Source organism: Heterocephalus glaber, unplaced genomic scaffold (genome assembly GCF_053883595.1).
Source record: "Heterocephalus glaber isolate CG9 unplaced genomic scaffold, H.glaber_assembly_v1.0 deba00000122, whole genome shotgun sequence".
In the NCBI taxonomy this organism is placed as follows: domain Eukaryota; kingdom Metazoa; phylum Chordata; class Mammalia; order Rodentia; family Bathyergidae; genus Heterocephalus; species Heterocephalus glaber.
Genome location: NW_028258138.1, coordinates 72,807,027 through 72,819,591, shown reverse-complemented (window position 1 = coordinate 72,819,591; position 12,565 = coordinate 72,807,027). Strand labels below are relative to the sequence as shown.

The 12,565-nt window shown below is 36.5% G+C and overlaps 1 pseudogene; it reads right to left on the bottom strand.

The window, feature by feature from the left end:
* Positions 1–6,249: 6,249 nt before the first annotated feature.
* Positions 6,250–11,888, bottom strand: LOC110347308 (S-formylglutathione hydrolase pseudogene; annotated as a pseudogene).
* Positions 11,889–12,565: the final 677 nt, after the last annotated feature.

Here is a 12,565-nt window from a genome sequence, read left to right as displayed (position 1 = left end):
GGCATAGAGTGGACATAAGCAATACACTTCAGGTGTCATTGTCTCCCACTGCCCCCAGATGGGACTGTCCAGTTACAAGAAAACAAGCTCAGGGTTCTCGCTAATTCTGCTATGGTGAGTTGAATAATTGTTTAATTATATAATATAATATAATAATAACAGAGCTAGAGTGAACAATAAATGTAATACACTTAAATATCCTGCAACCACACCCCCAGTCTCACCACTTCCCCCCTCTGCCACTCCTCCCATGGAAAAATTGTCTGCTACAACTGGTCTCTGGTGCCAAAAAGGTTGGGGACTTCTGATCTAGAGGAAAATGATACAGTCCTAGACACAAAGAGCCTACAATGACTGAAGCATGGAGAAATAGAAAATCTGAACAGACTACTAGTAGAAGACTAAGGAGCTTGAATCAGCAACAAAACGTCTCCCGTGAAAGAAAGGCCAAGGACCTGGCAGCATCACTAGTGAATTAAGCCAAACAACTGAAGACCAATCTCACTCGCCACAAACTTCCAAAAAAAAAAAAAGAAGCAGAGAGAATACTTCCAGACTTCAAAAAACAAAAACAAAACAACCACATCTTCTTTATCCATTCATCCCATGATGGGCATCTGGGCTGCTTCCAATATTTAGCTATTACAAATTGTGCTGGTATAAGCATGGGTATACATATACTTCTGTGGTATGATGCTTTTACTCTTTGGGGAAAACATGAAGGGGAATAGCTGGGTCAAATAGAGCCTCTAATTTCAGTTCTTTGAGGAATCTCCATACTGACCCCATAGTGGTTGTGCGAGTTTACTCTCCCACCAGCAATGGAGAAGCATTCCTTTTTCCCTACACCCTCACCAGTATTTGTTATTGGTAGATTTCTTGATGATAGCTATTCTTTCTGGAGTGAGATGGATTCTCAGTGTTTTAAACTGCATTTCTCAAATGGGTAGTGATGTTGAACATTTTTTTCATATATTTACTTGTTATTTGTATTCCTTCATCTGAGAAGTATCTTCATTTCAGATGCCCTTTTTTGGATTGGGTCTTTAAATTTGGGGGGAGGTCTGACTTTTTTGAGTTCTTTGTATAGTCTAGATATTAGTCCTTTGTCTGAGGTGTAGCTAGTAAAATTTTTTCCTATTCTGTGGGTTGTCTCTTCATTCTGTTAGTGGTTTCTTTTGCTCTGCAAAAGCTTTTCAATATTATGAGATCCTAGTTGTTCATTCTTTGTAATATTTCCTGTGCGATTGGGGTTTTGTTCATAAAGTCTTTGCTTACACCTATGTCTTCAAGAGTTTTACCTAGTTTATCTTCCAGCAGATTAAGTGCTTCTGTTTTAATTTTTAGATGTTTGATCCATTTTGATTTTAGTTTAGTGCATGATGAAAGGTATGGGTCTAAGTTTAATCTTCAGCAAGTAGAAAGCTAGTTTTCCCAGCACCATTTATTAAAGAGACTTTCTTCCAGTGAAGGTGTTTGGCCCCTTTGTCAAAGATAAGGTGGCTGAGTGTGTTTGGAGCCATTTCTGCATCTTCTGTTCTATCCCACTGAGGAATATTAGGTCTGTTTTTTGGCGAGTACCATGCTATTTTTATCACAATAGCTTTGTAGCATAATTCCAAGTCAGGGATAGTGATTCTGCCTCCCTTGCCTTTGTTACCCAGAATTGCTTTTGCCATTTTAGATCTCATCTGGTTACAAATGAATTTTCGTGTTGTTTCCTCTAGTTCTGTGAGATATACTATTTGTATCGTGTTAGTTACTTTTCTCTCATTGCTGAGACAAAATACCTGACACCAAAAGTTAGAGGGGAAGGGATTTATTTGACTTACAGTTCATAGAAGTTTCAGTCCATAATGGGCCGACTCCAAGGCAGAGATGACAAATAGGCATGGGAGAGCAGAAACAACATGGTGTGCACAAGGTAGCAAAGACAACAAGAGGGCTTCAGTTCATGGAAGACAGCAAAAGCAATAAAAAAGAGCTTCACCGCATCTTTCTGCCTCTCTTATCCCACCCAGACTACCAGGGTTAGGATGGTGCCAAACTAATCACTCACTTGTAGTGGTTTAGTAATCACATGGCCTTAACCCCAGCATCACACATTCCAGATTTAATTATCTCTCAAAAAGAAAGTCTCACCTCATCTAAATGAGGCTCTGGGGGGATATCTAAACACAAACCATAACAGGTGTTTTCATCGGGATTTCATTAAATCTGTATAACAGTTTTGGAGGTATAGACATTTTCACTATTTTGGTTCTTCCGATCCAAGAACAAAGATTATCTTTCCATTTTCTGATATCCTCTTTAATCTCCTTCTTCAGATTACTGTAGTTTTCAATGTAAAGTTCTTTCACTTCCTTTGTTAGATTGATTCCTAAGTATTTCATTTTTCTTGATGTTATTGTGAAAGGTGTTGTTTTCTAATTTCTCTCTCAGTGCAGGAATGCTATTAATTTTTGAGTGTTGACTTTGTATCATGGTATGTTACCAAATTTGTTTATTAAATTTAGAAGTCTTTTGGTGGAGTTTCTGAGGTCTTCCACATATACTATCATATCATCCACAGAAAATGATAGTTTAACTTCTTCATTTCCTATCTTTATTCCTTTTATTTATTTCTCTTGTCTAATTGCTCTGGCTAGTGTTTCTAGGACTACATTGAATAGGAGTGGTGAAAGTGGGTATCCTTGTCTTGTTCCTGATTTTAGAGTGAAAGCTTTCAATTTTGACCATTTAGTATGATGTTGGCTGTTGGCTTGTCATAGATGGCTTTTATCAGATTGAGATAAAAACCTTCTATTCCAATTTTATGTAGAGTTTTTATCATGTATGAGCATTGGACTTTGTTAAATGCTTTTCCTTCACCTCGTGAGATGATCATGTGGTTCTTGGTTCTGTTAATGTTGGATATTACATTTATTGATTTGCATATGTTGAACCATTCCTGCATCCCTGGGATGAATCCTACTTGGTCATGGCGTATAGTCTTCTTGATGATTTGCTGCATTTTGTTTGCCAGTATCTTATTGAGGGTTTTGTACCTATGTTCATTAAGGAGATTGGCCTGTAGTTCTCTTTTTAGGTTGGATTCTCCTCTATCAGTGTAATGCTTGCTTTCAGAAATAAGTTTGGGAGTGTTGCTTCCCTTTTAATTTCATTAAAGAGTTTGAAGAATAGTTATACTAAATCGTCTCTAAATTTCTTGTAGAATTCAGCAGTGAATCCATCAGGATCTGGGCTTTTCTTTGTTGATAGTTTTAAAATTACTTCAAGTTCATTAACTGATATTGTGTTATTTAGAATTTTTATATCTTCTTGTCTCAGCTTTGGTAGTTCATATGTATCAAGGAATCTGTTCATTTGTTCTGTACTTTCCATCTTATTAGAGTACAGATACTCAAAGTAGGTTTTGATAATCTTCTGGATTTCTGCAGGATCCTTTTTCATTTCACCCTTTCCATTCCTACTTGAATGGATTTGAGTCTTTTCTTTCCTTTTTTTTGATAAGGTTGGCTAAGAGTTTGTCTATTTTATTTAATCTTTCAAAGAACCAATTCTTCATGATTCTTTGTATTATTTTCTTAGTCTTGATTGCATTGATTTCTGCTCTGATCTTTATAAAGTCCTCCCTTGTACATGCTTTGGGTTTAACCTGCTTTTCTTTTTCTATAAGCTCAAAGAGGTTCAAAACTAGGTTATTTATTTGAATTTATTCTGTTTTTCTGATTTACTGCTATAAATTTCCCTCATAGGACTGCTTTCATTGCATCCCATAAGTTCTGGTATGTTGTACTGGCATTATCATTCAATTGTAGAAACTCTCTAATTTCTTCTTTAATTTCATCTGTAATCCATTGATTATTCAGGAGGGTGTTATTTAATTTCTATGCATCTATGCAGGTTTTTTAGTTTATTTTGCAATTTCATTGCATTGCAATCTGATAATTTGTACGAGACAATTTCAATTCCTTTGCTTTTACTTAGCATGTTCTATGGGATGGTATGTGGTCAATTTTGGAAAATGTCCCATGTGTAACTGAGAAGAATGTGTATTTTGTTGTTGTTGGATGGAACACTAGATATCTACTAAGGCCATTTGTTCAAAGGTTTAGTTCAGCTCTGACATTTCTTTGTTTGTTTTTTGTTTGTTTGTTTTTTATTTTTTGGTACTGGGGATCAAACTTGGGACCTTGGGCTTGCAAGCCAGGTGCTGGAAACACTGAGCTAAATCCCCGGCCCATTTGTTGGTTTTTTGTCTAGTTGATCTGTCTATTTGTGACAGTGGAGTATTGAGGTCTCTCATTACAATTGTATTAGTGATTATTTGATTTTTCAAGTCCATTAATGTTTGTTTTATATAGTTGGGTGCACTGGTATTTGGTGCATATATATTTGTGATTGTTATCTCTTCCTCTTGGACTGATCCCTTAACAAGTATGTAGTGAACTTCTTTGTTTCTTCTGATTAGTCTTGGCTTGAAATCTACTTTGTCTGCAAATAGAATAGCTACCCTTTGCCTTTTTCTAGGTTCTTGATGCATGGAGTATTGTTTTCCATTCTTTGACTTTCAATCCATGAATTTCATTTTGAGTTAAATGTGTTTCCTGTATGCAGCATATTGTTGGATCTTATTTCTTGATTCATTCTGCCAAGCTCTTTCTTTTGTTTGGTAAATTGAGACCATTTACATTGATGTTATAACTATTATATAACAATCTATTGACTTATCTTTGTCATATTATTTTCCCATTGTTGGTTCCTTTCTTTCCCCTCTGTTTAATGACTTGCCTTGCCAAGTGGATTGATTCTATTGGGGTACATTGAATTGTTGTCTTCATTGTCTTTTTGTAGAATACCCTTCAGAATTTTTTTTGTTTGTTTTTTAAAAATTTTATTCACAAACAGGCAAGATAATTATGAATTGTGATCTCTTTTAGAAGACACAAGACTAAAATTATTTTGTGTGTAGCTCACTCTAGGACTCAATCTTGATTACTGATATTTAAAGTATACTAATTTTTGTACTAACTATATTTACATGAAAACAGTACTAGTTTTATAACTTTAACAATTTAATGTTGTCTTCTTTGACCATTTAGTATGATTTCTTACAAAATGTTTAAAATGAGTAACCTTTGTACTCTTTCACAGAAAAAATTATGCTACCAAAGCAAACCAATGTTTCAAAAAGATTTTCTGTTAAGTTTTTACCATAAGTTCTGGTACAGAATTTTGTATTTACCAAAAAAAAAAAACAACACAACCAATTACTTTTCTTGATGAGTTCACCAGATTTCTGCATATGATTGAGGGAAAAATACTTATTTACAGTAACATAAATGTATGTTTCCTTGAGCTATTTCAGACTGAATCTTATTTCAGTAAGTCCCTGACTTAAGAACATCTGAGTTGCAAATTTTCACAGATGAAGTGACCTTGCATTAGGAACATTCTTAGTTTAGCTCACTTGTCTACCTTATCATTTTAAGGTAACTGTAAAAGTAAAAATAGTTTATTTACAGTATTTTTCTGTTAGGTTGTTTTTAATGCTTTCCATTGTGTATTTGTGTCAAAGGTGTGTGAGACCCACTTTGTGGGACTTATGAATAGATTCAATGTATGAAGGTATGAATATATGAATGTTCTCTTGGAATGGAACTTGTTCCTAAGTCTAGGGACTTACTGTATTTAAGACTTTTCCCAGAACCTAGTCCTCACAGATTTATTCAGCTCAAAAAATAAGAAAAAATCATTAAGCTGGAATTTAGAAACTTGTTTTCTAATCTTAGCTGTCCCACAGATATAATGGTGGGGTATTCATTTCACTTTTCTGAGCTTACTTCCTTGGTCTATAGCTGACAACCCGGAATTAAATGCTTCCTAGAAATCAAGTCAACAGTCCATGACTTCAGATGATGAAAGTCTGGGAAAAGGAGGGAGTCTGGGCTAAACCTGTAAATCCTCTGTTCTGGAGTTAATATTTTATGATTTCAACAGGATTATACTCATCTTCTGTGATCTGAGGTTAATATAACGAAGACTTCCAAATGACAGCAAAAAAAGTTGTGAAGTATTGAAATTTTCCTATGTGAACACGGGTAAAAATAACTTTTAAAATCAGAAGCAGGTTTTATGTATTTGTTTGGAAGGTGATTCAACCACAGAAGGAAGCTTTTTAAAGCATTATGCAATCCATATTTAGCAATCTTTTCTTCTCAGCAAGTTTTTATTATAACTTTTATAATCTTGAAGAGATTCATCTGAAAGTTTTTCATGCTTTCAGGTATTTTGCATGATGTCTGATGTTATCAGCAATAAAGGTGGCAATGAAGTAGTAACTATGATCATAACCCTCTTGTAATCTAAAAACAACAGGGATTTTCTTTTCTGTACAGACAGTGAAGTTATCTGGGAGTAGCTGTCCATCTGAAAGGAACTGGTCATCTTTTCCTTGATCAATCAATATGTCCAGCTGAGAACCTGGATAAGACTTCACAAGATGGGTTGCATCATAAGTCTTCCATTTACTTTCATCTGTTCCCAAATATCCAGTAAAGACTTTTTTGCCCCAAGGACAGAGCACTGGGTTGCAAATTGGAGCAAATGCTGACACAGACTCCTCTGTTACATAAGAATACATTCTGTAGTTAGTTTTCTAAGGATCTTCAGTGGCATTCACATAAATCCAGCTCCATTGCTGAAGTCCCAGCTATCATCTTCTCCTTTAATATGGCATTCATGAGGGCTGGTATCTGGATAGATGATGACCAGGCTGTGTTCTGAGGCAGCCTGATGGTAACCAGATTTTGATATAAAATTTTGCTCAGTGCAAGTTAAACCAGAAAGCCAATACAGGGCAGGGCACTTTCTAGTTTCTGCCTTTGGTGGTAAGTAGGCAGCAAATTTCATTTTACATTTCAGCTCCACACTCTCATGTTCAAAAACTTTCTGCAATCTTCCAAAGCACTTGTTGCTGGAAATTTTCTTCAGTTCCGTTCTTCTGTTCAATTGCTATTTGCTTGTCTATATAAAAGGGAAGATGACCTCTGGGTGCTGGGGTTACAGCGGTGCACACCAGAGACCCCCTTCAGAACTTTTTGGAGAGCTGGTTTGGTGGTCACGAATTTCTTCAGGTGTTTTTTTTTTAAATTGTGGAAGTATCTTATTTATCCATTGATTTTGAAAGATAATTTTGCAGGATGTGTCAATCTGGGTTGAAGGTTATTTTCTTTTCTTTTTTTTTTTTTTGCACTTTGTTAAATTCTTTATTTGGTATATTGTAGGTATACAACACAATTACATTTCTCATTGGGAATTGTGCCTTTATATAATGCATCTTGGTTCTTATTTTTTCCTCATTCTTAGCCCTCCCTTCACCCCCTCCACCCTTCCCTATTTACAAAGACTTTATTTCCATTTTTTCCATTTCTCAGCATTTTTCTTTTCCCTTCTTTCCTTTCCCCTGCCCGTCCCACTACCCCTACCACTTTGGACCTTTTCTTCCTATTTTGCATTATCGATTATTCATTCTAATCATTGGTACATTTTAGGTATACAATATAATGACATTCATCATTGGAAATTTGCACCTTTACATAGTCTCTCTTGGTTCTTATTTTTCACCCTTGCCCAGCCCTCCCTTCAACCCCTCCATTCCTCCCTATTTACAAAGATTTTGTTCCTATTTTTCCATTTTCTCATATTAATCCCATTCCCTTCTATCCTTTCCCCTAGCCCTCCCACTTCTTCCCCTTTGCCCCTTTTCTTCCTATTTCACATTACCTATTATACATTTTAGTCCTTATTTACACTTTCATTTTCTCACACCAGAGAAACTGTTTGGTATTTATACGTGTGTCCTGTTTATTTCACTTAAGAGTATCGCCTCAATGTGCATCCACTTAGCCATAAATGTCTCTAATTTCTCATTTTTTATGGCTGAGTAGTACTCCATTTTATTAAAAAAACTACATTTTTTTTTTATCTCCAGTTGGTGGGCATTTGGGCTGTTTCCAAGTTTTACCTATCACAAACTGTGCTGCTATGAACATGGATGCACACATATCACTATGGTATGATTCTTTTAATTCTTTGGGGAAGATCCCCAGCAGTGGAATAGTGAGGTCAAATGGGACTTCCAGTCCTAGTTCTTTGAGGTATCTCCAGACTGATTTCCACAGTGCTTGCACCAGTCTATACTCCCACCAGCAGTGGAGCAGGGTTCCTCTTTCCCCACAGCTCTGCCAGCATTTGTTATTGGTTGATTTCATGATAGCAGCCATTCTTTCTGGAGTGAAGTGGAATCTCAGCATTGTTTTCATTTGCATCTCTCGAATGACCAGTGATGTTGAACATTTTTTCATGTATTTATTTGCTATTTCTACTTCTTTGTGTGAGAAATGTCTGTTCATTTCAGATGCCCATTTTCGGATTGGGTCTTTACATTTGGGAGGTCTGATCTTTTTAAGTTCTTTATAGATTCGAGATAGTAGACCTTTGTCTGAGGAAGAGCAGGTGAAGATTTTTTCCCACATTGTGCGTTGTCTCTTCACACTGCTGGTGGTTTCTCTTGCTGTGCAGAAGCCTTTTAATAAGAAGAGATCCCATTTGTTGATTGTTTGTGCTAGTTCACGGGCAACTGAGGTTTTGCTCATAAAATCTTTTCCTACACCGATGTCTTCAAGGGTTCTACCTAACCTCTGTTCCAACTGGTTCAGAGTTTCTATTTTAATATTTAGATCTTTAATCCATTTTGATTTTAGTTTAGTGCATGGTGAGAGATATAGGTCTAGTTTTAATCTTTGGCAAGTTGAAGCCCAATTTTTCCAGCACCATTTATTCAAGAGGCTATCTTTCCTCCAGTGAGGGTGTTTGGCTCCTTCATCGAAGGTAAGATGGCTGAGTGTGTCTGGCGTTGTTTCTGTATTTTCTAATCTGTTCAACTGGTCCTTAGGTCTGTTTCTTTGCCAGTACCATGCTGCTTTTTATCATAGTAGCTTTGTAGTATAGTTTCAGGTTGGGAATTGTGATAAAAGGTTATTTTCTTTTAGGGCTTGAAATACTTCACTCCAAGCTCTCCTTGATTTAAGGATTTGGGTTGAGAAATCTGCTGTGATTTTGATGGGCTTTCCTTTATAGGTTGTTTCTTTTCTCTAATAGCATTTCTTTTTCTGGGTTGAATTCTCTAGGCTTCTTTATTACTTTCTTTATGCTGTTTTTTTGATTGCCGGGATTCACACAACATGGTGAGTACAATTCCTTAACAGAAACAAAGTTCCGATATTCATCTTCGTCTTACTTATTAAGGTTGTCTTCCCAAATTCTGATTTGCATGTCTGTAAATCCTCCACTGCTACTGCTTTATTAGGGACAGAATCTTTCATTTCAATGGCAGGCTTCAAGTGAAGACATTTCTCAGGTGTTTCTTCTACTTGTCTATTTCCTGTATGTTTTCCTTTTTCATCTGCAGCCCCAGATAAATGATCAACAGATTTCTGTGGAAGATTGTCAAAGATACTAGTTTGTAGAGGTTTCAGTCCATAGCTGGCTGGCTCCAAGGCAGGGATGGCAAACAGGCATCGCAAAAGAGAAACAACATGGCAGCCACAAGGTAGCAAAAGCAACAAGGGCTCTAATAGCTTTTAATATTCTGTTCTTGTGTTGAATTTCTAGAATCTTAATTATTATTGGGTTCCTTTGTGTAGTTTTTTTCTGATCATGGCTAATTGGAATTCTATATGCTTGTATGTCTAATTTTCTGTATGTCTAATTGTCTGTTATCTATATATCTAATTCTTTTTTTCCATGCTTGGGAAGTTTTTTGCCATTACTTCTGTGAAGAGGTTTTTTTTATGTCCTTTATGCTATCTTCTGATTTTTCATTGATTCCTATCAATCTTATGTTACTCTTCTTTGGATCATCTAGCAGCTGTTGGATTGATTTTTCATGATCTCTTGCTATTTTTAAGAAGTCTTTCATTTTATGTTGACTAACCACAAACCTGTCTTTTAGATCTGATATTCTGTCCTCACATTGATTGATTCTGCTGCCTATAATTTCAATAGAATTTTTAATCTCCTGGATATCTGTTTGAATTTGTTTCATGTAATCCAGTTCTTTCTTCTGTTGGTATTCATGGTTTCCATTATTTTCTTAAGCTCCTCTTTATTTTTTTATCTGTATCTCTTCTACATTCACTAATCATGTCCTTCATTAAGGTCATTTATCTCTTTAGTTATGTGTGAAATTATTCTTGATTTGATTTTTTCTAGAGCCTCATTTATTTGCTTTATTATTTCTGCTGCTACCATTTCAGAAAGTCCAGGTGGGTGGCTTTTGATTTCTTCCACCTTAATATCCCCTGGATTTGCCTTGGGAGAGCTAGAGGTCTGGGGCTACATCTTCCTTCCATCTGTTCTCATTTTATATTTTTTAGAATTTGTTTTCGGTGTTGATGCTTATAAATTGTTCATTATAGGTAACTTTATTATTAGTCTTGAGAACTCCTTAGGAAATGACTAGTTTTCAGAGATGTCTTCTAGGTATAGCAGGATTTTAGCTTTTCAGTCTGTCCCAGGATTGTGCTTTTTCAATTTATTAGGGATGAGAAGATGCTACCTATTTGGCCTAGCAACCAGTTCTTTGGTGCTGAACAATGGTATGGTTTACGATCCCCCAGAAAATCTCAGTTATTGGTATACAAGGAAAAACAATGGATCACAGCAACTATCACCTTGGCTAAAGTAGTACAATCAGTAATAATAGGATCAAGTGCAGACTAGAAAATGACAAACTGTGATAACTGTTAATTTGTCACTTTAAACTGTAGGTACAAGATTTATAGTTATATAACAAAATATAAGACAAATCAGAAAATTGTACACAGTAAATATTCCCTCAACAGAGCAATTTTACCCTCAGGGGAGAAAATTTAAAAGGCTTAAGAGGAAAAAAATAGGGGAATAATAGAAGAGAAAGAGATTAGAAGCAAGGCGGAAGGACAAAGAAAGATTACTCAAGCTTTGGGAAACAGGTGAAGAAGACAAGAGGGAAAGAAAAAAGGGAAAGGCCAAGACAAGAACTAAATATAGACAAAACAAATAAATAAACAAACCCTAAAAACAATGTTCACACTCATGAAGAAACAAAAACAATCAGTAAAAAGAAAGAAAAAATTTAAAAATCCAAAAAGTGTGTGAAAGAGAGAGAGAGATAGACACACACACACACACACACACACACACACACACGCGCGCGCACAGAGAGAGAGAGAGAGAGAAAGAGAGAGAGAGAGAGAAAGAAAGAGAGAGAGAAATAAGACATTTCTTTATGATTTCAAGCCTGTGATTATCTTCTGGGCTCTACAGTTTTGTGGTAGTGTCCAATTCAGGGTGTATCTTCACTGTCTCTGGTAGACAAAGGAGGCAGTAGACAAGCCAGGCTCCATCCTGGATGATCCCAGCAAGCCTGCAGTAGGAATATGGTGGGGGTGCCAATTCTGTTGCTTTCAATTCCACAATTGTTCAGGCTGATCCTGGCCTCTGCTTGGGGGTTGAAGAGTGAGTTTTTCAGCCTGCATTACTCTGGGTGTCTCTTCCTGGCCTTACCTTGGCTCCCTGGATGTCTCATGTGGTTGTGGCTCATCCAGTTGCTGGGAGCCCTGAGAGGAAGCCAACCCAAGATTGCACTGAGTCCTGGGTTCAACTGGCCCCTCCCTAAAATGGCACCTGGCCAAGCTCCCTCTCCAGGAAATGCTTGGGCTGGAGTCACTCACCAGCCATTGTAGTTTGCAGCATCCACTGGTCTGTTCCACTGGTGCATTTCTCAGTGGAGTTTTCTGGAGTCATCTGCCACAGAGGCTTCTGGGGTCGTCTACCTTCATTGTATCTGTAGATTCAAGTCTCATCTCTCATGCCTCGAGCTGGGAGTCAAGGAGAAATTGCAGTTTGCCACCTCCTCTTTTTCCACTAAATTCTGTCTTCTCACTTTTCCTGTGACCTCCAATTCTCTTTTCAGATCCTTTCTGTGTCCCAGGGGATCCACCTTCCTCCTTCTTTTCTTCCACAAGTTTTTATGTTTTGATATCTGGATTCTGAATCTCAGAGAGCCCAATATCCTGCTGCTTACTGTTCTGCCATCTTCCTGGAAGTCTGCAATGTTTTTTTTTTTATATTTTCCCATTATAGCAAGCTTAGTTACAAACAAATAAAATCCATAAGCTATTCTTTTAAAAAGAAGGTTTATTCACCATTCATCCCTGGGATGCAAGGATGTTTCAACATTCACAAATTAAACAATGTGGTATATTATGTTAACAAAACCATGGACAAAAGTCACATGATTATTTTATTAGGTGCAGAAAAAAAGAATTTGACAAAATTCAACATCCTTTGAATAAAAGGTTCCAGCATTTTATCATTTCTCTGTGGAATTACTATACAGTATATGGGCTTTATTATGTTTAAGTACTTTCTTTCTATACCACTTTGTTGAGTGTTTTTAATCAAGAAAGGAGGTTGAATTTTGTCAAATGATCACTATCACCACTTCTTTTAAACC